The sequence below is a fragment of the Salvelinus namaycush genome, chromosome 23 (genome assembly GCF_016432855.1).
Source record: "Salvelinus namaycush isolate Seneca chromosome 23, SaNama_1.0, whole genome shotgun sequence".
Taxonomy (NCBI): domain Eukaryota; kingdom Metazoa; phylum Chordata; class Actinopteri; order Salmoniformes; family Salmonidae; genus Salvelinus; species Salvelinus namaycush.
The window spans coordinates 4,283,409-4,309,539 of record NC_052329.1 but is presented as its reverse complement, the minus strand read 5'-3'; the positions used below and the strand labels follow the sequence as shown (position 1 = coordinate 4,309,539).

At 43.8% G+C, this 26,131-nt stretch overlaps 1 pseudogene; it reads right to left on the bottom strand.

The window, feature by feature from the left end:
- Nucleotides 1–20,766, bottom strand: LOC120018921 (annotated as a pseudogene).
- Nucleotides 20,767–26,131: the final 5,365 nt, after the last annotated feature.

Here is a 26,131-nt window from a genome sequence, read left to right as displayed (position 1 = left end):
TCATGTTAATTCAATACTGATGACTTGGTCAGTGGCGTTTCTGTCATTTCTCTTGTCTCTTGATCGAGCTGCTAAACACAGAAATAAAACCATGAGGAGGAATGAAATGTACCCAGATAACAGATATGAAGTAGTAGTCTAGGGGTTAAGAGCGTTGGGCCCTTAACAGAAAGGTTGCTGGTTCAAATCCATCAGCCAACTAGATGACAAATATGTTGATGTGCCCTTGAGCAAGGCACTTAACCCTAATTACTCCTGTAAGTCATTCCGGATAAGAGCGTCTGCAATAATTCGTTCAACATAGTAACTAATACACGTGGCATAGTTAAGTTTTAGACAATAGTTAAAGCAGCCTGAGATGGAGTGGCTGTGGGGGCAGGGGTTACCTCTGTGCGCTGTGGGGACAGGGGTTACCTCTGTGCGCTGTGTACTGTTTGGGGGTTCTTACCTCGAGCTCTGCAGCATTTCACCACCAGTGCAATGGTCACCAGCAGGAAGATAGAAACCACCAGTAAACTACACAGCAGAATGAGCAAAGAGATGGGCCACACTGGGTCTGGAGCTAGAGAGCGAGAGAGAGATGGAGGAGAGCGAGAGAGCGATGGATGGATGGAGAGGAGGAAGATGGATGGAGAGGAGATGGATGGAGAGGAGGAAGATGGAGAGGAATTGAGATCTACTGGTCATACAAACTGACACACACACACACACCCCTTAGAAATAACATACAAACACTAAAGGTGTATTTATTTCTCACCTCTCACAGACACCCAGCTCCCATGTGATTCTCCCTGGTCTAGTTGTTTACAGCGGTACCATCCTTCATCTGACTGTGTTGCTGCAGGGATGGTCATCTCTCCTGTTAGCTCAGTCTTAGTGAGGTAGCCGTTGTCCATCCATTTATGAAACTCAGCACTGAGGTTTGATGGGGTCCCCTGATATCTGCAGCGTAGAGTCACAGAATCTCCCTCAGTCACAGGAAGGGCAGGGCTTTCCAGGGCCACACCCTCTGTACAGCACCAATCACATACAGTACAGTTACAGTCTATCATACTGAAGAAACAACTCATCACCATATAATTTGTGGATGCTGGGGTATAATTCATATTATTATCAGGATTAGACTTACTAATGGTCACTGTGATGTTGACGGCATTACTGTACTCTCCTGACTCAGACTCACACCAGTACACTCCAGTGTCTGACCAGACATCTGTAGTTGTGAAGATGCATGTGGATCCTGTCACTGATCCCCAGTCAGTAGGACACTCTAATACGTTGGGTTCTTCCCATCGTAAGTACCTCTTCACTCTCCATCTATTAGAGTCCCCCTGCACCGCACAGCCCAGCGAGACAGACTCATTGTAAAAAAACTGAACTCTGTTGGGACTGACAGTCAGAGAGGCTGAAGGAGACCGACCTGAAACACACAGAAATACAGAGAGAGAGATTAGACTCTGGTCAGGGTGCAGACTGTGACACAGAGAGAGAGTGACTCACCTTCTACCCAGAGAAACTTGAGTTCACTGAAGTCTGTGTAATAGACTGGGTCTCCTCTCTCAGCTCTACACACATATCTCTCTCTGTGATTCAGACCAACCAGGCTGAGAGAGTAGGCGCCTCCAGCCCCACTATCACTGTCCGGTAGCAGCTCTGGAAAGAAGTCCTTGTCTGGATAAGAGGGGAACCCTTCCCTGTAGGGTACAGCCTTGTACCAGGAGAACCTCCAGCCTGTAGACGAATCTCCAACCTCACAACTCAGCGTTACCGAGTCGCCAGCATTCGCCCACCATGAAGGAGACATGGTCAGGTGAGGAGAAGCCCTCCCTGAAGTGGAGGGGAGATCATTTGTACCACAGTGATCTGTCAGTTTAAAAATATATATTTTATACTTGAATAGTCATAAAAGATTCATATTAGTCACTTATGATGCCATGTTCTAACACCACATCTAATATTACCTCACCACTTCTCTCTCAACAACGCAGACATATACACTCACATGACACGGTTAGTGTGACGTCTTCACTGATACTGGACTTCTGGGAGTTACTCCTCCGTACTCCCATACAGCTGTAGACACCATTATGAGACGGTTCAACAGGACTAAGACTGCATTCGTTCTGACTAGAGGAGTAAACGAGGCCGTAAAGACTTCTGTACCATCGGTACTCCCAGTCAGTGACTCCGTCCTCCTGTATGTCACATCGGAGAGTGACGGCCTCTCCTTGGTATATCCCCGTCGGTGTCCGTTTAGGCTGCAGAGTTAAAACAGCTCTGGGTGGCTCTGGACAAACAGAGAAAATAAGCATCAACGTAACACAAACATTCTTACTTTACAACAACACACAAACAAGTTATCATTAATCAAACCATAAAAACTAACTGAACACATTGAGTAACTACATGATGTGAGCTCACAAATAAAATGCACTTAAATGTTATTTATAGTTCATTGTTTTATTGATCATGTTCTGGTCAGATTGTATTCTGATAAAAAATAAAATTCAGTAGTATTGTAGATGTATTTTTAGTGACCAAATGTCTTTGTGTCTTCATGAGAGAGAGAAAAGAATTGTCCAGAAGAAAATAGAAAACGCTACTGGTGTGCGTCTTCATTTTGTCTACTGGGGTGGAGAGAAGAATGGGACTCACCTTGGCTTTGTCCATAGCAGGTGAGAGCACTCAGCACTAAAACACACAGAGAGAGAGAGAGAAAACACATCACACTATCACATAACAACCAACATTTCAACCTAACCGCAGCAATTAAAGGTGCAATCTGGGAATTGAAAAACATCAAAAACATTTGAATTAACAGCTCAGGGATGGGAGCTGGAGAAATGTAACACCTCAAATTCATAGACAAAGCCGTGGATGCAGGGACTGAGATAGAAATAATCTGCTGTTTGATCTGACAGTTAATCTTAATAGTAGTACAGTCGTCTCAAACAAAACTGACGGACCTCGGCGTTACTCTGGAACCTGATCTCTCTTTTGACGAACATATCAAGAATACTTCAAGGGCAGCTTGTTTTACCATCCGTGTAACATTGCAAAAATCAGAAACTTTTTGTGCAAAAATTTGATTAATTGATTGTTGACATTTACCTTGTTTACAAACAATGGAGTAAAACAATATTCTATTATGGGTCCTGATGGGGTATAACAGTTGAAGCTCATAGCCTTTTCTTCAAGAATCATTGGACAGCCTGTATGTCATTAATTTAAAATGTACCAATCCCAGAGGACCCCTATAAACAAGTGCTTGTGCCAATATTGATCATTCAATCATTTAATCCTCCCTAGCATCTGTTTCTGTCCAAAGACAGAGTACAGTCATTGTAAGAGCCTGCCTGTCATGTAGCCTACATCTGAGTTAAGGATTGGTCTCTATATTACATTTAACTCACTTTCGTTAAAACAAAAAACAGTTGTTGACACTGCAATGGATGTTACATTGATTTAGATTTACTGGACACACACACACGCAAGCACACAGTACTCACAAAGAATTCCCCAGAGTGAGGTGTGCTCCATGCTATCCTGCTTGACAGTGTAAGTGTTGTGAAAGGTCATGGCACTCTAACAGGACTCCCAATTGCTTCCAATTACACCAGACCACTCCCCTTCCCTCCACACCTGTTCCCACTCACTAATCACCTTTCCTTTCAGTTCCCTTTATAAACAGTATGATCCTTCCTACACACTAGTATAGTTTTGATTGGTGATGCCTTTGGGAGGCTCCATTCTGCCGGCGGCGCCATGTGCTGCCCCTGTAGCGCCATGTGCTGTGCTACCCATGTCCTCAGTTGGCCCCTTTTATGTTTTGCTCTCCTTAATTTGTAGTTATTCACCTGGCACTCCTTTCATGTCTGCAATAGTTTTTTTTGTTTTTTAATGTTCCTAATGTTTCCCTTTTGTCTCCCTTCCAGACCACCACATCCTTGCGGTGTTGGAAAATAGTTTACCAAGCTACAAATTACTTCACACTGGAAAAAGTTAAACGGACTTAGTTACTTTGAAAAAGTAGTTCTTTACATCCAAACTACTTTGTGGGTGGGGGGAGTATAAATCTGAAACGTCATAAACCACAAATTGCGAGAACAGATTATTTTAGGGTCACATGTTAACAGAATGTCTAATTTAGCCTACTAAACATGTTTAATGTGAGAATTGGGCAGGTCCGATTGGGCCATTTTACCATTGTTTTTGAAAGGTAGTTGGCTATATGGCAAAAAAAGTCATCATCTACTGAAAACGGTACCTTGATAATGATTTTAGTTCAACTAAAAATCACTGAAATGTTAAGGTATTAGTTGCATTCCACTACTTCCCGACACCGTATCCTTGTTACCCTAACCTTCCTATTTGCCTTAAAATGCATTAACTTCAACTCTAACCTCCATTACGCCATTCCTAAACTTCCCCATATGTCAACTGTCTTAAATGCGTGCAGATTGATAAAGTGTAGTTACCTTTGATTCTAAAAGGTAGAAAGAATCTGGTTTAAGGTAGAACAAACCTGTCTGTTTAGAAAGTCTATGGGTGCAGTTTATGATGCGGACATTTTATTATTTTTTTAAACATGGCAGAGGTTTGAAGTGAGAATCTTGAAATAGAATTGGGTTAAAAGTTGTAATGTGGTGATCATTGTTTGTCAGATAAATGTGATTCTAAGATGTAACTTTTCTCCTGATTTGAAGCAAACTGTCCCTCTATTTTATGATTTAGCTTAGCAAAACTGTCCATCCTTTAAGTTCATATCGCTATTCAACCTAACATTTCTACGAAGCAAATGTTAAATAACTTGTGTATTTGACAGCTAGCTCTATTTTTATTAATTCTACATGTGTATGTGGGAGGTTGCTAAATGCTTGGCTAGCTTTAACTTGTTTAGCATGTTTCTGCTAGGTTGCTACATTTGAATTACTTGCTTCAAATCAGGAGACCAGTTTTATCTTAGTGTCACATTTGTCTGACTATTGTAACAATGATTAAACATTTTTTTTACAACTTGTAACTCAATGTTTATTTACAAGATTCTCAGTTTAAACTTTGCCTGTTGACCTGTTAGGAACTAATTGGGTGTTCTGCCCTACAACAAAAGCTTACACAACCTGCATTGATGTTTGCTATTGCAGGAAATGATTAATAAAACCAATGTCTTCAGCATCTTTATTTTACTGTGCTATAACAGTCATTACATTTCCTCTAAATGATGACCCTTGTTTTCCCATTAGTCCTATGGATCTGAGTTGTAATAAACTCTTCAGAGGCCATTAGTTGCAATCAGCAGTAGAAACAGTGTCCTCCACACCTGATTTGGTAAAAAGATGAGGGATGTGGCTGGCGAAAGGAACCACTTATTCATACAGAGGTATGGTGGATCCGTGATATAAAAATGATAGTTTTAACTGTTGGTGTACGTGTCTTACTTTGATTATATTTTGGGTTCTGACAGTTGTACTAAGAACATTTATAAGTCATTCTTCAAGAATCAATGGGTGCAAATGGATGTAGTGACTGATTGCCCCTTTAAAATATGATTGGCTCAAAGTGTAGCCTAGATGAAAAACTGGGAATAGCAAAAGGAAGTTTCCAGTCCTGATTTATTAGGATCCTCCACTAGCCAATGACGACAGCTAGTCTTACTGTGGTCCGACACATGAAAGAGATTACATAAGACTTTACAATTTACATTTTAAAAAACATGTCTCTGTTACACGTCAGTACATACAAGTAGGTCACGGGGGAGAGGTGTTTTTTTTAAACCAGGTTTGCTGTTCACTTGCACTAACCCAGGACTAAAGTATAATTGCTCAATTAAGTTCTGGTTCCATATGTTTTGAGAAGATATGCTAGACCGGAACAACCTCGAGGAGCTCCACCCTCTCTTGGCAAGTCTATGGGTAGAATGTCCCTTCTTCAGATTTTTTGTTGTTGTCGGCACTACTATATTACACATACACTGCTATATTGGTATGCTAATACAGGACTAGTAAAGGCCCAGTGCACTACTTTTTTTTTTTTTTTTTTTATCCCCTTTTCTCCCCCAATTTTCGTGGTATCCAATCGCTAGTAATTACTATCTTGTCTCATCGCTACAACTCCCGTACGGGCTCGGGAGAGACGAAGGTCGAAAGCCATGCGTCCTCCGAAGCACAACCCAACCAAGCCGCACTGCTTCTTAACACAGCGCGCCTCCAAGCCGGAAGCCAGCCGCACCAATGTGTCGGAGGAAACACCGTGCACCCGCCCCCCTCGGTTAGCGCGCACTGCGCCCGGCCCGCCACAGGAGTCGCTGGAGCGCGATGAGACAAGGATATCCCTACCGGCCAAACCCTCCCTAACCCGGACGACGCTAAGCCAATTGTGCGTCGCCCCGCGGACCTCCCGGTCGCGGCCGGCTGCGACAGAGCCTGGGCGCGAACCCAGAGACTCTGGTGGCGCAGCTAGCACTGCGACACAGTGCTCTAGACCACTGCACCACCCGGGAGGCCCCCAGTGCACTACTTTTTACATTTTTTTTTATACACTGAAGAAAAATATGAACTTTACATTTTTACTGAGTTACCATTCATTTAAGGAAATCAGTCATTTGAAATAAATTCATTAGGCCCTAATCTATGGATTTCACATGACTGGGCCGGGGTGCAGCCATGGTTGGTCATAGGCTGGCATGGTTACACGTGGTCTGCGGTTGAGGCCAGTTGGAAGTACTGCCAAATTCTATAAAACAACGTTGGAGGCGGCTTATGGTAGAGTAATGAACATTCAATTCTCTGGCAACAGCTCTGGTGGACATTCCTCCAGTCAATATGCCAATTGCACGCTCCCTCAAAACTTGAGACATTGTGTTGTGTGACAAAATTGCACATTTTAGTGGCCTTTCATTATATAGACAGGTGTGTGCCTTTCCAAAACCATGTTCAATCAATTGAATTTACCACAGGTGGGCTCCAAGTTGTAGAAACATCTCAATGATTTTAAATGGAAAGGATGCACCTGAGCTCAATTTGAGTCTCATAGCAAAGAGTGAATACTTATGTATATAAAGGTCTTTGTGTTTTATTTGTAATACATTTGCAAAAATGTCTAAACCTGTTTTTGCTGTGTCATTGTGTAACAAAAAAATAAATAAAATGAATTTAATCCATTTTAGAATAAGGCTGTAACGTTACAAAATGTAGAAAAAGTCAAGAGGTCTGCACTTTCAGAAGGCACTGAGATATATATATATATGATTTTTCAGGGGATGCTGCAACACCCCTACTTCCTGTGGGTATGATTGCTGATATTATGTATTGGCCATTGAGAGACTGAAGTCATGGTTGGCCATATAGAGCCCCACAGTATGAGTTATAATGCCCATAAAACCTAGCAGGGAAATGGTTCCAATCATTTTTCCGCCATAGATTTTTCCCATGGTGGATTTTATAAAACTTAAAATAAGGGCTGTGTTTTATATAGGCTTACCCTGGCGTGACGTTTTGATAACTGTGTAAATCTCTCTGACCGCCAGGTTTTATGGGTATTATGACTCATACTGTGGTACTCTATTGGCTCTCCCCAGTAGGAGCAGTCCTCCATAGGAATAAATACAATTCTACAGTATTTCAATTAAACATTTCAAGGACAATTGCATATATTTAAGTATTTTTGTTTTAAATGGGGACATTAACATTCATCTCAAAAGTATACTTCAATTTGTTTTATGTTTAGCTCACATAATATACATTTAAAAGTATGCATTAAGGTGTCTGTAATATAATAAACATGGCAAAAACGAATGTAGGCATTAATATAAATGCAATATTTTGGTGGGGGAGTGACAAGATGGAGGCATGGTGGCTTCAACATAGCATCCCATATGTCATCCTGTGTGCAGTACATCATTGATTGCCACCTGTAGCCTACTTGCCTGCCACCCGGCGCCCAGGTCAAGAAAGTAACTTAAAGTCAAATGAATAATAAGCACTGGTAACACATCTTTAAGCTCCCAAGTGGCGCAGCGGTCTAAGGCACTGCATCTCAGTGCAAGAGGTGTCACTACAGTCCCTGGTTCGAATCCAGGCTGTATCACATCCGGCTGTGCTTGGGAGTCCAATAGGGCGGTGATCATGGAGTATGGATCATCCCGATTTTGACCATATAGATTAATGAGCCAAATCTCTTTTTCGCCCATTTTCATATTAAAAAAGATCCACCTTCCTTGCAAATTATTCCTGACTATTTGCACATTCAGATCAACATTTTTGTTAATTAATATCATCACACCCTTTGAGTTCCTTTGTCCATAACAGAAAATTATTTCACCACCCCATTCCTTTTTCCACGCAACTTCATCTAAGGATGTAGAGTGAGTTTCCTGTAAACAGTATATGTTATATTCCTTTTCTTTTAACCACGTAAAGACTGATCTTATTTTTTTATAATCTGCTAAACCGTTACAATTATAACTGGCTATACTTATTTCACTCCTTACCATAACTAGATACTATTCTCAGTCTAAATTGAGCATAATTAGTGCTTGTTAGGTTACTGCCATCAGAGGTATTATGACGGTCAAAATTAGAGCTTTCAAATGTCTGATATTTAGAATTCAAGAACAGCAATATGTGTTTTATTCCCTTGCCTGTTTGCCTGTGAGCAAATGACATAGATGTTAGAAAATTGAGACAAGATATGTGTGTAGTAAATCTGAGTAGGTTGATGTGTATGATATTGGATATGATATAATGAGAATGTGTACAATGTCTGTATAAGAGTAAGACTATAATGTGTGCTGTCCAAATAAATAATATCTCTGCCAATTTGCATGGTTGAGTGTCTGTGTAACATGTAGTGCTTATAGCCTTAATATTCATGATGATAATTGTAATCCATATCGTATCACTGTCAAAGTTTCATCATAATTACATAATTAAAAAACGCATCCCAGCATTTCTATAGCAATTGACGTTTCACATGAAAGAGGCCTTGCATTACTCTAGAGGGCTTCACTACAGTACAAATGTATTCCTTACAATATGTTATTATTCCCCAATGCCCCTATTCTGATATCTTCCCCTTGCTTGTTGTAAACATATATAAACTTGTAGACAAATACATAAAAGAGACAAACAAACATATTAAATGATAAAACAGTTTGACAATAGAGAGGTTAGAGGGGAAAAGAGAAAGTGAGAGAAGAGAGCGAGATTAGGTGTGTGTATGTAATTGAGTATCTGTGTGTTCATATCCACTTCATAGTGTTCAGATATTTTTACAGTTCCCATACTTTCTTTTCGTAAGCGTAAATCCCGGTAGAATTTAGTACAGCCATGGTGTTATGGAGCTGTCTCGGAATAGCTGTCCATCTATAAAGAGTTTGTCCACAATGAGAAAGGCACGCTTACCCTTCTCCCTCTGTTGCCTCTGTCCTGGAAACAGTCTCTTACGACGTTTGTTAATCTCCCTTGGAAATTGGTCATTGAGACTGAATTTGGTCCCTATAACTTCTTATGGCTGGGGGCAGTATTGAGTAGCTTGGATGAATAAGGTGCCCAGAGTGAACTGCCTGCTACTCAGTCCCAGAAGCTAAGATATGCATATTATTAGTATATTTGGATAGAAAACACTCTGAAGTTTCTAAAACTGTTTGAATGATGTCTGTGAGTATAACAGAACTCATATGGCAGGCAAAAACCAGAGAAAAAATCCAACCGGAATTGGGAAATCTGAGGTTTGTAGGTTTGCCTATCCAATATACAGTGTCTTTGGGGTCATATTGCACTTCCTGTGGCTTCCACTAGATGTCAACAGTCTTTAGAACCTTGTTTGATGCTTCTACTGTGAAGAATGAAGGAAGGAGAGCTCTTTGAGTCAGGTGTCTGGCATGAGTTGATCACGCGCACTCCCATGAGAGCGACCTGCGTTCCATCGCGTTTCTGAAGACAAAAGAATTCTCCGGTTGAAACATTATTGAAGATTTATGTTAAAAACATCCTAAAGATTGATTCTGTACATCGTTTGACATGTTTCTATGAACTGTAATGGAATTTTTTGACTTTTCGTCTGACCTGAGCGTCATCAATTTGGCTTTTGGAACTAAACGCGCAAAAAGAATGGAGGTATTTGGACATAAATGATGGACGTTATCGAACAAAACAAACATTTATTGTGGAACTGGGATTCCTGGGAGTGCATTCTGATGAAGATCATCAAAGGTAAGTGAATATTTATAATACTATTTCTGACTTCTGTTGACTCCACAACATGGCGGATATCTGTATGGCTTGTTTGGGCTCTGTACTCAGATTATAGCATGGTGTGCTTTTTCCGTAAAGTTCTTTTGAAATCTGACACAGCGGTTGCATTAAGGAGAGGTTTATCTAAAGTTCCATGTAAAACACTTGTATCTTTTATCAATGTTTATTATGATAATTTCTGTAAATTGATGTGGCTCTCTGGAAAATCACCGGATGTTTTGGGAACAAAACATTACTGAACATAACGCGCAAATGTAAACTAAGATTTTTGGATATAAATATGAACTTTATCGAACAAAACATACATGTATTGTGTAACATGAAGTCCTATGAGTGTCATCTGATGAAGATCATCAAAGGTTAGTGATACATTTTATCTCTATTTCTGCTTTTTGTGACTCCTCTCTTTGGCTGGAAAAATGGCTGTCTTTTTCTGTGACTAGGTACTGACCAAACATAATCGTTTGGTGTGCTTTCGTCGTAAAGCCTTTTTTGAAATCGGACACTGTGGGTGGATTTACAACAAGTGTATCTTTAAAATGGTGTAAAATACTTGTATGTTTGAGGAATTTTAATTATGAGATTTCTGTTGTTTGAATTTGGCGCCCTGCACTTTCACTGGCTGTTGTCAAGTCGATCCCGTTAACGGGATCTCAGCCATAAGAAGTTTTTTTTTTATTTTTTATTTTTTTTTATTATTTTATCCCCTTTTCTCCCCAATTTTCGTGGTATCCAATCGCTAGTAATTACTATCTTGTCGCTCTCATCGCTACAACTCCCGTACGGGCTCGGGAGAGACGAAGGTCGAAAGCCATGCGTCCTCCGAAGCACAACCCAACCAAGCCGCACTGCTTCTTTAACACAGCGCGCCTCCAACCCGGAAGCCAGCCGCACCAATGTGTCGGAGGAAACACCGTGCACCTGGCCCCCTTGGTTAGCGCGCACTGCGCCCGGCCCGCCACAGGAGTCGCTGGAGCGCGATGAGACAAGGATATCCCTACCGGCCAAACCCTCCCTAACCCGGACGACGCTAGCCCAATTGTGCGTCGCCCCACGGACCTCCCGGTCGCGGCCGGCTGCGACAGAGCCTGGGTGCGAACCCAGAGACTCTGGTGGCGCAGTTAGCACTGCGATGCAGTGCCCTAGACCACTGCGCCACCCGGGAGGCCAGCCATAAGAAGTTTTAAGCTCCTTCCCCTGCTTTTGATCAGCTCCTTTTGTTGGTAGTGTTCAAATATTGCGATGATCGATCGGGGACCCTTGGTCTTGTCGCTCTGAGCTCCAAGTCTGTGTACTCGGGGGAAAGCCACCTTGTTTACAGTCTCTAAAGGAAGTGTCAAGGCGGATTGCATGAATTCTCTGATCGCGCTCTCTGGATTATTGGAATAAAAAATATTTTCACGCATGCTACAACTTCGTATGTCTAGTAGCGACTCCATTTCCCTGTTTTCCCTGAATAGACAATCCATGTTGGAATCGTGTATTTTTACGTTGGCTGTGAGTGCCTTGTCCTCTCCTTGGAACATGAGAATTACACTCTGGCTGAACTCCAAACTCCCTCAGCCCTGCTACCTCCTCACACAACTTTTCCAGGATTCCGGCCAGAGCAATAACCTCTACTTCAACGGTAAGTAAATCGTCCGTGTATGTAGATTAATCTGTTTTTCTTGTCGTGTTAAAGTTATTTTGTGAGGTAGTCGGATCTTTCCATGATGGAGTATGTTGTTCCTCCATAGCGTAAAGCTGTTGGTACTCCTCGATTTCCCTCAGAATCTCCTTAGCATCCAGGTTGGCTCTTTGCTGCAACCAGTTGTTTTACGAAAAGATCACAATGAGTCTTTCCCAAGACGACGACAGGTGTCTGTAGTACAGCCAGCTAGCACTCGTGGAATCCACCCAAAAACACATTTGGTATTCATATTTAATTAATAGCAGTTTCGTTTTAATCAAAACTAACAAAGCAAGTGTTTTTTCCCCAGCATACAGTGTTCAGCTGCGCACTTGCTATGGTTTATTGTTGCTCCTTAATTATACAGTATGAATGGCCATTAGAACCTGTTGCTGCTGTGTGTTTGGCTGTAGTTCTACTGCCTGGGAAATCCATTGGTACACATGAGTCAAAACTACTGTATCAGCAGCAGAATGATGACATCACAGGACACTAGGGACAGACACCACAATGAAATGCTGAGTAGTCCCTAGTTTGTGTATGTGTAACGTGTATCACTGGCCTAAGCGTGGTTGCTGCTGAGTGTGTATCTGCACCTAGTGTGTGTGTATCCTATGTGCGTCCCTCCCTAACCCTAATAATCAATGGTGCCCAACGTAACTTGAACTTCAGTGGCCACCGTAGCGAGCGAGGTCCCAGTCTGGTTCCGTCACATGACTTGGAACGCGTCCGCATCATATCCTCTGTGTTATGCTCGGGCTTGACTAGCAGGATGTAGCACTTGGGCAGGAAGATGCAGACCAAAGCTGAATGGCAAAGATCTGTACGGCCACCATGAACTTACCACGTGTACTGAGGTAGGCCGGGACGAAGGAGACCCACACGATGAAGAACACTAGCATGCTGAAAGTCACTTACTTGGCCTCGCTGGAATCAAGAAACAGAGCATGAATTAAACCCCAACAAATTTAAGTGGTCTAAAGCAGGACATTTAAATGAGCGGCACAACTCTTAGGCTATTTATAAGTTACGCAATGGTAAGATACAGTATGATAAGTTACAAAGTTATGGCAGCTTTACTGCTATGTAAGCTGCAAGTCTACAGCTAGCCAAGGCTTTAGCCTGCTAAGTTAAGTAACTTCCAGGTCCACTAGCAACCTGGAGGGGTCCTCCAGTTTGTGTGCCATGAAGGTGACTAGCTACATGAAATGGTCCTCCAGTTTGCGTGCCATGAAGGTGACTAGCTACATGAAATGGTCCTCCAGTTTGCGTGCCATGAAGGTGACTAGCTACATGAAATGGTCCTCCAGTTTGCGTGCCATGAAGGTGACTAGCTACATGAAATGGTCCTCCAGTTCGCGTGCCATGAAGGTGACTAGCTACATGAAATGGTCCTCCAGTTTGTGTGCCATGAAGGTGACTAGCTACATGAAATGGTCCTCCAGTTTGCGTGCCATGAAGGTGACTAGCTACATGAAATGGTCCTCCAGTTTGCGTGCCACGAAGGTGACTAGCTACATGAAATGGTCCTCCAGTTTGCGTGCCATGAAGGTGACTAGCTACATGAAATGGTACTCCAGTTTGCGTGCCATGAAGGTGACTAGCTACATGAAATGGTCCTTCAGTTTGCGTGCCATGAAGGTGACTAGCTACATGAAATGGTCCTCCAGTTTGCGTGCCATGAAGGTGACTAGCTACATGAAATGGTCCTCCAGTTCGCGTGCCATGAAGGTGACTAGCTACATGAAATGGTCCTCCAGTTCGCGTGACATGAAGGTGACTAGCTACATGAAATGGTCCTCCAGTTCGCGTGCCATGAAGGTGACTAGCTACATGAAATGGTCCTCCAGTTTGTGTTTCACGAAGGTGACTAGCTACATGAAATGGTCCTCCAGTTCGCGTGCCACGAAGGTGACTAGCTACATGAAATGGTCCTCCAGTTTGCGTGCCATGAAGGTGACTAGCTACATGAAATTGTCCTCCAGTTTGCGTGCCATGAAGGTGACTAGCTACATGAAATGGTCCTCCAGTTCGTGTGCCTTGAAGGTGACTAGCTACATGAAATGGTCCTCCAGTTCGCGTGCCATGAAGGTGACTAGCTACATGAAATGGTCCTCCAGTTCGTGTGCCATGAAGGTGACTAGCTACATGAAATGGTCCTCCAGTTCGTGTTTCACGAAGGTGACTAGCTACATGAAATGGTCCTCCAGTTTGTGTGCCATGAAGGTGACTAGCTACATGAAATGGTCCTCCAGTTCGCGTGCCATGAAGGTGACTAGCTACATGAAATGGTCCTCCAGTTCGCTTGCCATGAAGGTGACTAGCTACATGAAATGGTCCTCCAGTTCGTGTGCCATGAAGGTGACTAGCTACATGAAATGGTCCTCCAGTTCGTGTGCCATGAAGGTGACTAGCTACATGAAATGGTCCTCCAGTTTGCGTGCCATGAAGGTGACTAGCTACATGAAATGGTCCTCCAGTTCGTGTGCCTTGAAGGTGACTAGCTACATGAAATGGTCCTCCAGTTCACGTGCCATGAAGGTGACTAGCTACATGAAATGGTCCTCCAGTTCGCGTGCCATGAAGGTGACTAGCTACATGAAATGGTCCTCCAGTTCGCGTGCCATGAAGGTGACTAGCTACATGAAATGGTCCTCCAGTTCGCGTGCCATGAAGGTGACTAGCTACATGAAATGGTCCTCCAGTTCGCGTGCCATGAAGGAGAAGATGAAGGCCAACAGGTCCAGCAGGATATCGTAGATACAGCAGATGAAGACCACAGAACTGTCGTCACACTCCAGGAGGATCTTGACGTTCTGCACCGTCGTGTTTTTGACCGGTTGCGGTGGGAGCATGAGCCACACCATGCACGCCACCGCCTGGATCAGTGTTGCTATGGCAGCCAGGACACTCTGGTGGGTGGGACGGAGACAGTCGACATCGGGGTTGCCAGTGGCTACAACATTGTTGTTGATGTTACCGTTGGTGACGATGACGTCAGGGCTGCTGTCAGCGGCAGCGTCAGCGTGCTAGACTAGCCGCTAAAGGTATAGTCTGGATTTGGTAAGATACACCAAAGAGTCCCGAAAGAGAGAGAGAGAAATACACTTCTACCCCCCCATAATGGAGGAGAGGCAGAGGGTGAACCCCAGGGCCCAGAGAGAAGCTCAGCATTCACCACAGGTCATCTATCATAATGACGGTGAATACTACCTGATTCACCACAGGTCGTCTATCATAATGACAGTGAATACTACCTGATTCACCACAGGTCATCTATCATAATGACAGTCAATACTGCCTGATTCACCACAGGTCGTCTATCATAATGACGGTGAATACTACCTGATTCACCACAGGTCATCTATCATAATGACGGTGAATACTACCTGATTCACCACAGGTCGTCTATCATAATGACGGTGAATACTACCTGATTCACCACAGGTCGTCTATCATAATGACGGTGAATACTACCTGATTCACCACAGGTCATCTATCATAATGACGGTGAATACTACCTGATTCACCACAGGTCGTCTATCATAATGACAGTGAATACTACCTGATTCACCACAGGTCATCTATCATAATGACAGTCAATACTGCCTGATTCACCACAGGTCGTCTATCATAATGACGGTGAATACTACCTGATTCACCACAGGTCGTCTATCATAATGACGGTGAATACTACCTGATTCACCACAGGTCGTCTATCATAATGACGGTGAATACTACCTGATTCACCACAGGTCGTCTATCATAATGACGGTGAATACTACCTGATTCACCACAGGTCGTCTATCATAATGACGGTGAATACTACCTGATTCACCACAGGTCGTCTATCATAATGACGGTGAATACTACCTGATTCACCACAGGTCGTCTATCATAATGACGGTGAATACTACCTGATTCACCACAGGTCGTCTATCATAATGACGGTGAATACTACCTGATTCACCACAGGTCGTCTATCATAATGACGGTGAATACTACCTGATTCACCACAGGTCGTCTATCATAATGACGGTGAATACTACCTGATTCACCACAGGTCGTCTATCATAATGACGGTGAATACTACCTGATTCACCACAGGTCGTCTATCATAATGACAGTGAATACTACCTGATTCACCACAGGTCGTCTATCATAATGACGGTGAATACTACCTGATTCACCACAGGTCGTCTATCATAATGACGGTGAATACTACCTGATTCACCACAGGTCATCTATCATAATGACAGTGAATACTACCTGATTCACCACAGGTCGTCTATCATAATGACAGTGAATACTACCTGATTCACCACAGGTCATCTATCATAATGACAGTGAATACTACCTGATTCACCACAGGTCATCTATCATAATGACAGTGAATACTACCTGATTCACCACAGGTCATCTATCATAATGACGGTGAATACTACCTGATTCACCACAGGTCGTCTATCATAATGACGGTGAATACTACCTGATTCACCACAGGTCGTCTATCATAATGACGGTGCATACTACCTGATTCACCACAGGTCATCTATCATAATGACGGTGAATACTACCTGATTCACCACAGGTCGTCTATCATAATGACAGTGAATACTACCTGATTCACCACAGGTCGTCTATCATAATGACGGTGAATACTACCTGATTCACCACAGGTCGTCTATCATAATGACAGTGAATACTACCTGATTCACCACAGGTCGTCTATCATAATGACGGTGAATACTACCTGATTCACCACAGGTCGTCTATCATAATGACGGTGAATACTACCTGATTCACCACAGGTCATCTATCATAATGACGGTGAATACTACCTGATTCACCACAGGTCGTCTATCATAATGACGGTGAATACTACCTGATTCACCACAGGTCGTCTATCATAATGACGGTGAATACTACCTGATTCACCACAGGTCGTCTATCATAATGACGGTGAATACTACCTGATTCACCACAGGTCGTCTATCATAATGACGGTGAATACTACCTGATTCACCACAGGTCATCTATCATAATGACGGTGAATACTACCTGATTCACCACAGGTCATCTATCATAATGACGGTGAATACTACCTGATTCACCACAGGTCATCTATCATAATGACGGTGAATACTACCTGATACACTGTAATTATATTGCCTCTCAATTCCATCAGACAAATCACCAATAACACTCTATTCCTCAATATTGCGCTACTTTTGCATGCCTTTGGCTACACATCCCTACAGCCATTGTGATCAGCGCTCCAAAGGCTGATATCACTCTGAGTATGATGCCCAGAGGTTCACTGAAGTCCAGGAACTCTATGGTTTTGGGGATGCAGGCATCTCGGGCCGCATTAGACCAGTAGTCCTCACTGGACACACTTCCTGGCATCTGACAGCGGAGGCAGTGGAGAGGACGATGTCAGGTCAGTCTAACACACACACACACACACACACACACACACACACACACACACACACACACACACACACACACACACACACACACACACACACACACACACACACAGAGAGAAACAATCTACAAAGCCGGTAAAATTCCTTCAAGCTACATATGATTTTAAACCCAAAACAACTGTGGAATCAATTCAAACCAACTCTGCTGCAGACCACAAACCAGTTGAGTTGAATTAAGGACTGACAAGATGTACACAATGATACATTACCTGTGGCGTTGCTGATCTCTCGGTCAGCACAGGGGACGCAGTCGAAGCAGTTGACGGGCTCTCCCTGCCTGATCCCCAGCCTGGTATCAGGCTGGCAGCTCTCACTGCACACAGACCTTGGAGTCGGATGGGAGGGAGGGAGGGAGTCACTCAGACAGACAGTACAACAGACAAGGAGGGAGACTGTCAGACAGACAGACAGGGAGGGAGGGAGACTGTCAGACAGACAGACAGGGAGGGAGGGAGACTGTCAGACAGACAGGGAGGGAGGGAGGGAGGGAGGGAGGGAGGGAGGGAGGGAGGGAGACTGTCAGACAGACAGACAGACAGACAGACAGACAGACAGACAGACAGACAGACAGACAGACAGACAGACAGACAGACAGGGAGGGAGGGAGGGAGGGAGGGAGGGAGGGAGACTGTCAGACAGACAGACAGACAGGGAGGGAGGGAGACTGTTAGACAGACAGACAGACAGACAGACAGGGAGACTGTCAGACAGACAGACAGACAGACAGACAGACAGACAGACAGACAGACAGACAGGGAGACTGTCAGACAGACAGACAGACAGACAGACAGACAGACAGACAGACAGACAGACAGACAGACAGACAGACAGACAGACAGACGGGGAGGGAGACTGTCAGACAGACAGACAGACAGACAGGGAGGGGGGGGGGGACTGTCAGACAGACAGGGAGGGAGGGAGACTGTCAGACAGACATCACTGTCTGTATCCTCAGTATCTCACTGACCTCCAGCTTATCATTGTTCCACACTATGGATGCCTTGTTGATGGTCATCATGGCCTCTGTGGCTGCTGTGCTGTTGAACTGGCCAATCGTCACGTAGGAGATCTTACCGTCACCATTCACTTGCAAGTTAATGATGTCATAGTAGCCGTTCAGGAAGAATAAAGGTTCTTTGGTGTGGGAGACGTCAAACTACACATTCCTCAGGTAGTACATCAACTAGAGGAGAAAGGAGAAGATGGACAATATTAAAACATACAGCAGTTACAAATGAGATGCAACCACACACACACACACACACACACACACACACACACACACACACACACACACACACACACACACACACACACACACACACACACCCACACACAGTCCTGTGCTCAATGCTGGTGATATCAGCACCGCTGTTATTGAAGGGCCTCTGGCCAGGCTCACAGATCTCCATGTTATGCAGGGCATGGGCCACAGCGTACACAGCCGTTTACACACTGCAATGCATAATATCATAATCATAATCACCATATCTACCTGTATGTGAGGTGTAGCAGGGTCACGTCAGAGTAGGTATCATCATATCTACCTGTATGCGAGGTGTTTAACTGTATTAACTTGTTTATGGTACAAGCAAACTGTATTAACTTGTTTATGGTACAAGCAAACTGTATTAACTTGTTTATGGTACAAGCAAACTGTATTAACTTGTTTATGGTACAAGCAAACTGTATTAACTTGTTTATGGTACAAGCAAACTGTATTAACTTGTTTATGGTACAAGCAAACTGTATTAACTTGTTTATGGTACAAGCAAACTGATGGAGAGAAATAGAGGAAAAGAGAGAGAAGAGAAGCAGACAGAGAAAGACAGAAAGAGAGAGACATACTGTGGAGAGACAGAGACATTGAGAGGCGTGTTGTAATGGAAACCGGTCACCTTGGGCAGGGTCTCAGAGAAGGAGATGCAGACCTCAGCCTCATCCACCTGTTCCTTGAAGGCCTTGATGCCATACTTCCCATAGTCGTCGGCGGCGGCGATGGTTCCCACCCAGGTCCAGCTGAAGTGCAGCACCAGGCAGGTCATTGAATGGTAGACGGCATTAGGAATTGTCATCAAAGGGTGGGGAACTGAAACTTACTTTCCAACACAGAGCAGGACAACGAGGAACTCACCTAGAGACAAGGACAGAGGGAAGAAAGAAAAGGAAAGGGGGAAGAGAGAGAGGAGAGAGAGCAGAAGAGAGCAGAGGAGAGGGGGAGGAGAGAGAGCGGAAGAGAGCAGAGGAGAGGGGGAGGAGAGAGCAGAGGAGAGGAGAGAAGAGGGAAGAGGAGAGAGGGAAAAGGGAGAGGGAGGGAGAGGAAAAAGCCCACTAGATTAGGCCCCACTGCACCTAGGTAGGTAGATATAGGAGCTGTAGTGAAGAGGAGAGTATATGTATTAATGAGTGTATGTAGATGGACAGAGACACCTGGGGGAAATAGTTGAGTCCCAGTATGCGGGCGCTGGCGATGGACAGGTCTAACCCCCCCCCCCCTCCCCCCCTCAGGTGAGGGTGCCCTCCACAGCCTTGGAGATGGTGACGCAGGAGTGATAGATGACATAGCCCAGGTCTGTATCAGGGAGAAGGTCTGTTTGCTTGTTGATCTCATCAATGGCGAAGAGCATCGTCTGAGTCCAGAGGAACGTCCGGAAGTTAAACCTGGATGAGAAGTGATGATGATGATGATGTTGGTAAATAGTAGTAGTAGTAGTAGTAGTAAAATCCTGACATTACTTTTAAGTAATCTCGAGTAGTACCAGCAATGCATAACATTGCATTAAACTGCCACGCGACAAAGATCAATGTGTACCTTCTCAGATGAGCCCAAATCATCATCGCTTAGTTCATTGGTTAATATAAGAGGAGGACAGGTCCAAGGGGCGGAAGGGATGGATGATTGTTGAGTCACAGATTGGATGAGGGAGCAGGACCTTGACAGAAGGAGGCGACTCAGTAGAGAAGCATTTCCATAATGTTCTGTTTCTAAATTGTATTCAAATAATATTTGAAAACACAATAGGGCTAATTTAATATAATAACATTTTAAAAAATCCCACATTGACAACTTCATTCTCTCCATTTCTCTAGTTTCACTGCCTTAAACTCCTGAGTAATATAATGTAATTGCATCCCAAGAAATTAAATTGACTCACCACTCGCATCCCAGGGATACCGGCACCGGGGAGGTGTTGGTATCGGCTGAGGCGATGCGGTGGTGAACGGGAAACATCCCTCCCACAACCACCTTTTTCTTCTCCGCGTTCTTGTACCCGCTCAGGTTAGGCTTGGCCTTCAGTTTACAGTTGGACTCGCCGAGATGGACGCGTAAAAGTGTAGAAAAGCACATCATCTACACAGTAACCGTTTTTTTTCAATTGAATCCAGTAACATCCATGATGTGAATGTGTGGTATAAAGTGTTCACAATGATAGACTCTGAAGGAACAGCGTTCACAACAGGTACCTTCCGCCAAATCTCAGGGGATGATATTAGCCATGTTGAACAAAACAACCTCCTCACAAAGACGTGAGATAAACAGGACCGTTAAAATGTAGATTATGGATAATTATTGACTATGATAAATGAAATAAATGGACATAATTTCATTTTAATTTGTATAATATAAATAATAACTAAGAATTGAGCAGAGTATAGGCCTAGGCTATATGCACCGTAGTGTTTTAATATATTTTGTGCGCTTTGCATTACTTTAAAATAGCCTATAGGGTTTATAATTTTAGGGCTTGAAATCAAAAGTATAGTTTTAAATTAAGGAGACAATGACGGAATAGTAAATAACGTTGTGTGAAGTGCGATGCGCAATGAGCTGGCAAATTAAAAATACATATAGTAAATGAGTCAGAAGCAGTAAATTCCCTGGCATGTGAATGTCGGTCTGTATTCATGTTAATGACAAAGCACAAAGCGTCACAAGGCTACGATTTAATTGGCAATAGCATGTGGCGACGCGGATGAGCGCCCACGGGACATTTGCCTTAATGCTCAATAATAAACCTCGGATACTGTAATTGTTTATTCCGAAGCATCCTCTGGGTCTTTCGCTGTTGTGAGTCTGAGCTTGTCGACACTTGTCTTTCAACCATCCGGGAGAGGAGAGAAACACCTGAACCTCCGCGGTGGAGACGCCCATGGGATTGGATCGCTGGCAGTGCTTGGTTTGCACAAACAGGTGGCTTCACGTGTTGACTACTGAAAGTCATTTAATCCAAATTTATAATTTCTTGTAATGAAACGTACACCATTACAATCCATATTTCATTAAATAGGCTTACATAAGCAGGGCATATTTTTCTGTCCTGAAAATGTATCTTCATAAGCAACGTTCAAACCAATAGTCTCCAACCTGGGTCCTGGAGAGCTACAGGGTGTTAGGCCTCTCTGTAAGTCTAGACTACCACATCTACTTACCTAACCACCTGGTGAGTTGGCTATAAGGATGTAGACTGAAGAGTCGATGGAAATTGAACACTCATGACCTCCCCAACCCTAAGGCACGTAAAAAGGTTCTACAGTCACTCGTAATGAGCAGTGGCGTGTATGGATGCTTGTATGGAATGCTTCCTCCCCCAAAAAATGACCAACCCAAAAATAAACCCTGAGAAGGCAGGTGGTGCCGAAACGTTGGTGAACGCCCTGTAGATTGCTGGGATTTTGTTGAGTGTACGACTCTGTATTTATTTTTGAGTTGCAAACCACCAAAACATAAAATCATTTCTTTTGTCTCTGTGTTTCATAACTTTCCTTAAATTCACGTCTAGTTAAATACAAATAAATACAATTCAGTTAAGAGCAAATTCTTATTTACAATGACGGCCTACACCGGCCAACGCTGGGCCAATTGTGCACCGCCCTATGTGACTCCCAATCACAGCCGGATGTGATTCAGCCTCACAGGAGAAAGCATCAGAGCGAGCGAAACAGCGCCCCTCTGTCTCTCTACGTCAATCAATCAATCAATTGTATTTATGAAGCTCTTACATCAGCCGATGTCACAAAGTGCTGTACAGAAACCCGGCCTAAAACCACAAACAGCAAGTAATGCAGGTGTAGAAGCACGTGTAGGCCATCTATCTGATGCTGTCTGGTCCAAACGAGTATGACATTGTTGCCGCCTGTAGCATTTAAGGCAAGGGAAGCCAGCGAACATCTGGCCTCCCTTGACAAAAAAAAAGCAAACAAAATTAGCCAATCAGAGTTGAGCTAAACTGAGCGAGCTCAACTGTGAATGGTTCTGGCACACCAACAACGAAAAAATGTGAAGGGAAGCCAGTTTGGATTTGCCATCACTCCAATCAAATCCCATTGAGTGCAAAAACTACATACGTAATTGACAGAAAAACTTGATTTGTTGCATCTGGTTGTGTTGTTGTCTTCCGGGGGCTACCAAGTTAGCTAAAATGAGCCCTTTCCTAAATTAGCCATGGATGGATATTGGGATGTGGACTTGTGGTTTTACTTAATTCTCCGTACTGGCCAATGATTATAACGGCGATTTTGATCCAATTATTAATTCACACCTTGTTGTGCCCCTGGCCTGAGAGGATGGAAGTTCAATATGTACGGTAGCTAGACATAAAATGTTAATGGTAACTAGCTAACGTTGACCATGAAAGGAAGCTAAGCTAGCGAGTATTCATTTTAGTCAGGTAGCCTAGGACAACAAAATATAGAAGTGTGTACTGTATGACTGAGTGAGACTATTTCATCAATATGAAAGAGAGGAGGAAGGCATTGGTGTTTCTCTACAAGTAGAGTGAGTCAACATGTTTTTCTACTTGCATGCACACACACAGAACCATGGACAGCCACATATTTAGCTTACTTTGATTGGACTAAATTGTTTTTGTTATCTTTTGTCACTGTCTGAGACCAAGCAAGGTTATTTGATGATATTGAAATGGTGCTGGAATATTAGAGGCAGCTCCTGTTTTCTTTGTGACTTGCGGTAACTCTCTGTGGTACTAAATCAATAGTGGTTCAGTGGTCTGAAAATGTCAGAAACATGAACTTCCTTGACCGTGCTGTAGGTCATGTCACAGTCTGTTACTGTACATGCAATATGCTTTGGGGACTTCACTGGAGAGAGGTTGGTCTCCGGTTTTCTGATAAAACAAAAGGTGTTGTTGAATTTAATCTTTCACCGTTTTATTTGAATTAAAAACCAGAAATATCACATTTACATAAGTATTCAGACCCTTTACCCAGTACTTTGTTGAAGCACCTTTGGCAGCAATTATAGCCTGGAGGCGTCTTGGTTATGATGCTACAAGCTTGGCACAACTGTATTTGGGGAGTTTCTCCCATTCTTCTCTGCAGATCCTCTCAAGGTCTGTCAGGTTGGATGGGGAGCGTTGCTGCACAGCTAGTTTCAGGTCTCTCCAGAGGATGTTCAAGTCCGGGATCTGGCTGGGCCACTCAAGGACATTCAGAGACTTGTCCCGAAGCCACTCCTGCGTTGTCTTGGCTGAGTGATTTGGGTTGTTGTCCTGTTGGAAGGAACCTTCACCCCAGTATGAGGTTCTGAGCACTCTGGAGCAGGTTTTCATCAAGGATCTCTCTGTACATTGCTCTGTTCATCTTTGCCTCGATCCTGACTAGTTTCCCAGTCCCTGAAAAACATCCCCACAGCATGATGCTGCCACCATAATGCTTCACTGTAGGGATGGTGCCAGGTTTCATCCAGACGTGACGCATCGCATTCAGGCCAAAGAGTTCAATCTTGGTTTCATCAGACCAGAGAATCTTGTTTCTCATGGTCTGAGAGTCCTTTAGGTGCCCTTTGGCAAACTCCAAGAGGTCTGTCATGTGCCTTTTACTGAGGAGTGTCTTCTGTCTGGCCACTCCTACCATAAAGACCTGATTGGTGGAGTGCTGCAGAGATGGTTGTCCTTCTGGATGGTTCTCCCATCTCCACAGAGGAACTCTGGAGCTCTGTCAGAGTGACCATTGGGTTCTTGGTCACCTCCCTGATGAAGGCCCTTATCCCCCGATTGGTCAGTTTGGTCGTCCGGCCAGCTCTAGGAAGAGTCTTGGTGGTTCCTAACTTCTTCCATTTAAGAATGATGGAGACCACTGTGTTCTTGGAGACCTTCAATGATGCAGAAATGTTTTGGTACCCCTCCCTCAGATCTGTGCCCCGACACAATCCTGTCTCTGAATTCTACGGACAATTCCTTCAACCTCATGGCTTGGTTTTTACTCTGATATGCACTGTCAACTGTGGGACATTACATAGACCGGTGTGTGCCTTTCCAAATCATATCAAATCAATTGAATTTACCACAGGTGGACTCCAATCAAATTCTAGAAACATCAAGGATGATCAATGGAAACAGAATGGACCTGAGCTCAATTTCGAATCTCATAGCAAAGGATCGGAATACTTACGTAAATAAGGTATCAGTTTATCTGTAATAAATTTGTTAACATTTTTAAAAAAAACTTATTTTCACTTTGTCATTATGGGATAGTGTGTGTAGACTGCTGACAATTTTTATTTATTTAAATCAATTTTAGAATAAGGCTGTAACTTAAAACGAGGAAACAGTCAAGGGATCTGAATACTTTCCAAAGGCACTGTATATACAAAAGTATGTGGACACTCCTTCAAATTAGTGGATTCTGCTATTTCAGCCACACCCATTGCTGACAGGTGTATAAAATCGAGCACACAGCCATGCAATCTCCATAGAAAAATATTTGTAGTAGAATGGCCTTACTGATGAGCTCAGTGACTCAACGTAGTAACGTCATATGAAGCCACCTTTCCAACGAGTCAGTTCCTCAAATTTCTGCCCGGCTAGAGCTGCCCCGGTCAACTCTTAAGTGCTGTTATTGTGATGTGGAAACCTCTAGGAGTAACAATGGCTCAGCTGTAAAGTGGTAGGCCACACAAGCTCACAGAACGGGACCACCGAGTGCTGAAGCGCGTAAAAATTATCTGACCTCGGTTGCAACACCACCTACCGAGTTCCAAACTGCCTCTGGAAGCAACGTCAGCACAAGAACTGTTTGTCGGGAGCTTCATGAAATGGGTTTCCATGGCCGAGCAGCCTCACACAAGCATAAGATCACCATGCGCAATATCAAGAGTCAGCTGGAGTAGTGTAAAGCTCGCAGCCATTGGACTCTGGAGCAGTGGAGCTGCGTTCTCTGGAGTGATGAATCACCCTTCACCATCTGGCAGTCTGACGGACAGATCTGGGTTTGGCAGATGCCAGAAGAACGCTACCTGCCTGAATGCATAGTGCCAACTGTAAAGTTTGGTGGAGGAGGAATAATGGTCGGGCTGTTTTTCATGGTTCAGGCTAGGCTCTTTGTAGCGTTAAGATTTCTCTTCACTGGAACTAGCCTACAATGACATTCTAGACGATTCTGTGCTTCTAACTTTGTGGCAACAGGTTGGGGAAGGCCCTTTCCCATTTCAGTATGAAAATGCCCCCGTGCACAAAGCGACGTCCATACAGAAATGGTTTGTTGAGATCGGTGTCGAAGAACTTGACTGGCCTGCAGAGCCCTGATCTCAACCCCATTGAACACCTGTGGGATGAATTAGAACGCCGACTGTGAGCCAGGCCTAATCGCCCAACGTCAGTGCCCGACCTCACTAATGCTCGTGGCTGAATGGGCGCAAGTCCCCACAGCAATGTTCCAACCTCTAGTGGAAAGCCTTCCCAGAAGAGTGGAGGCTG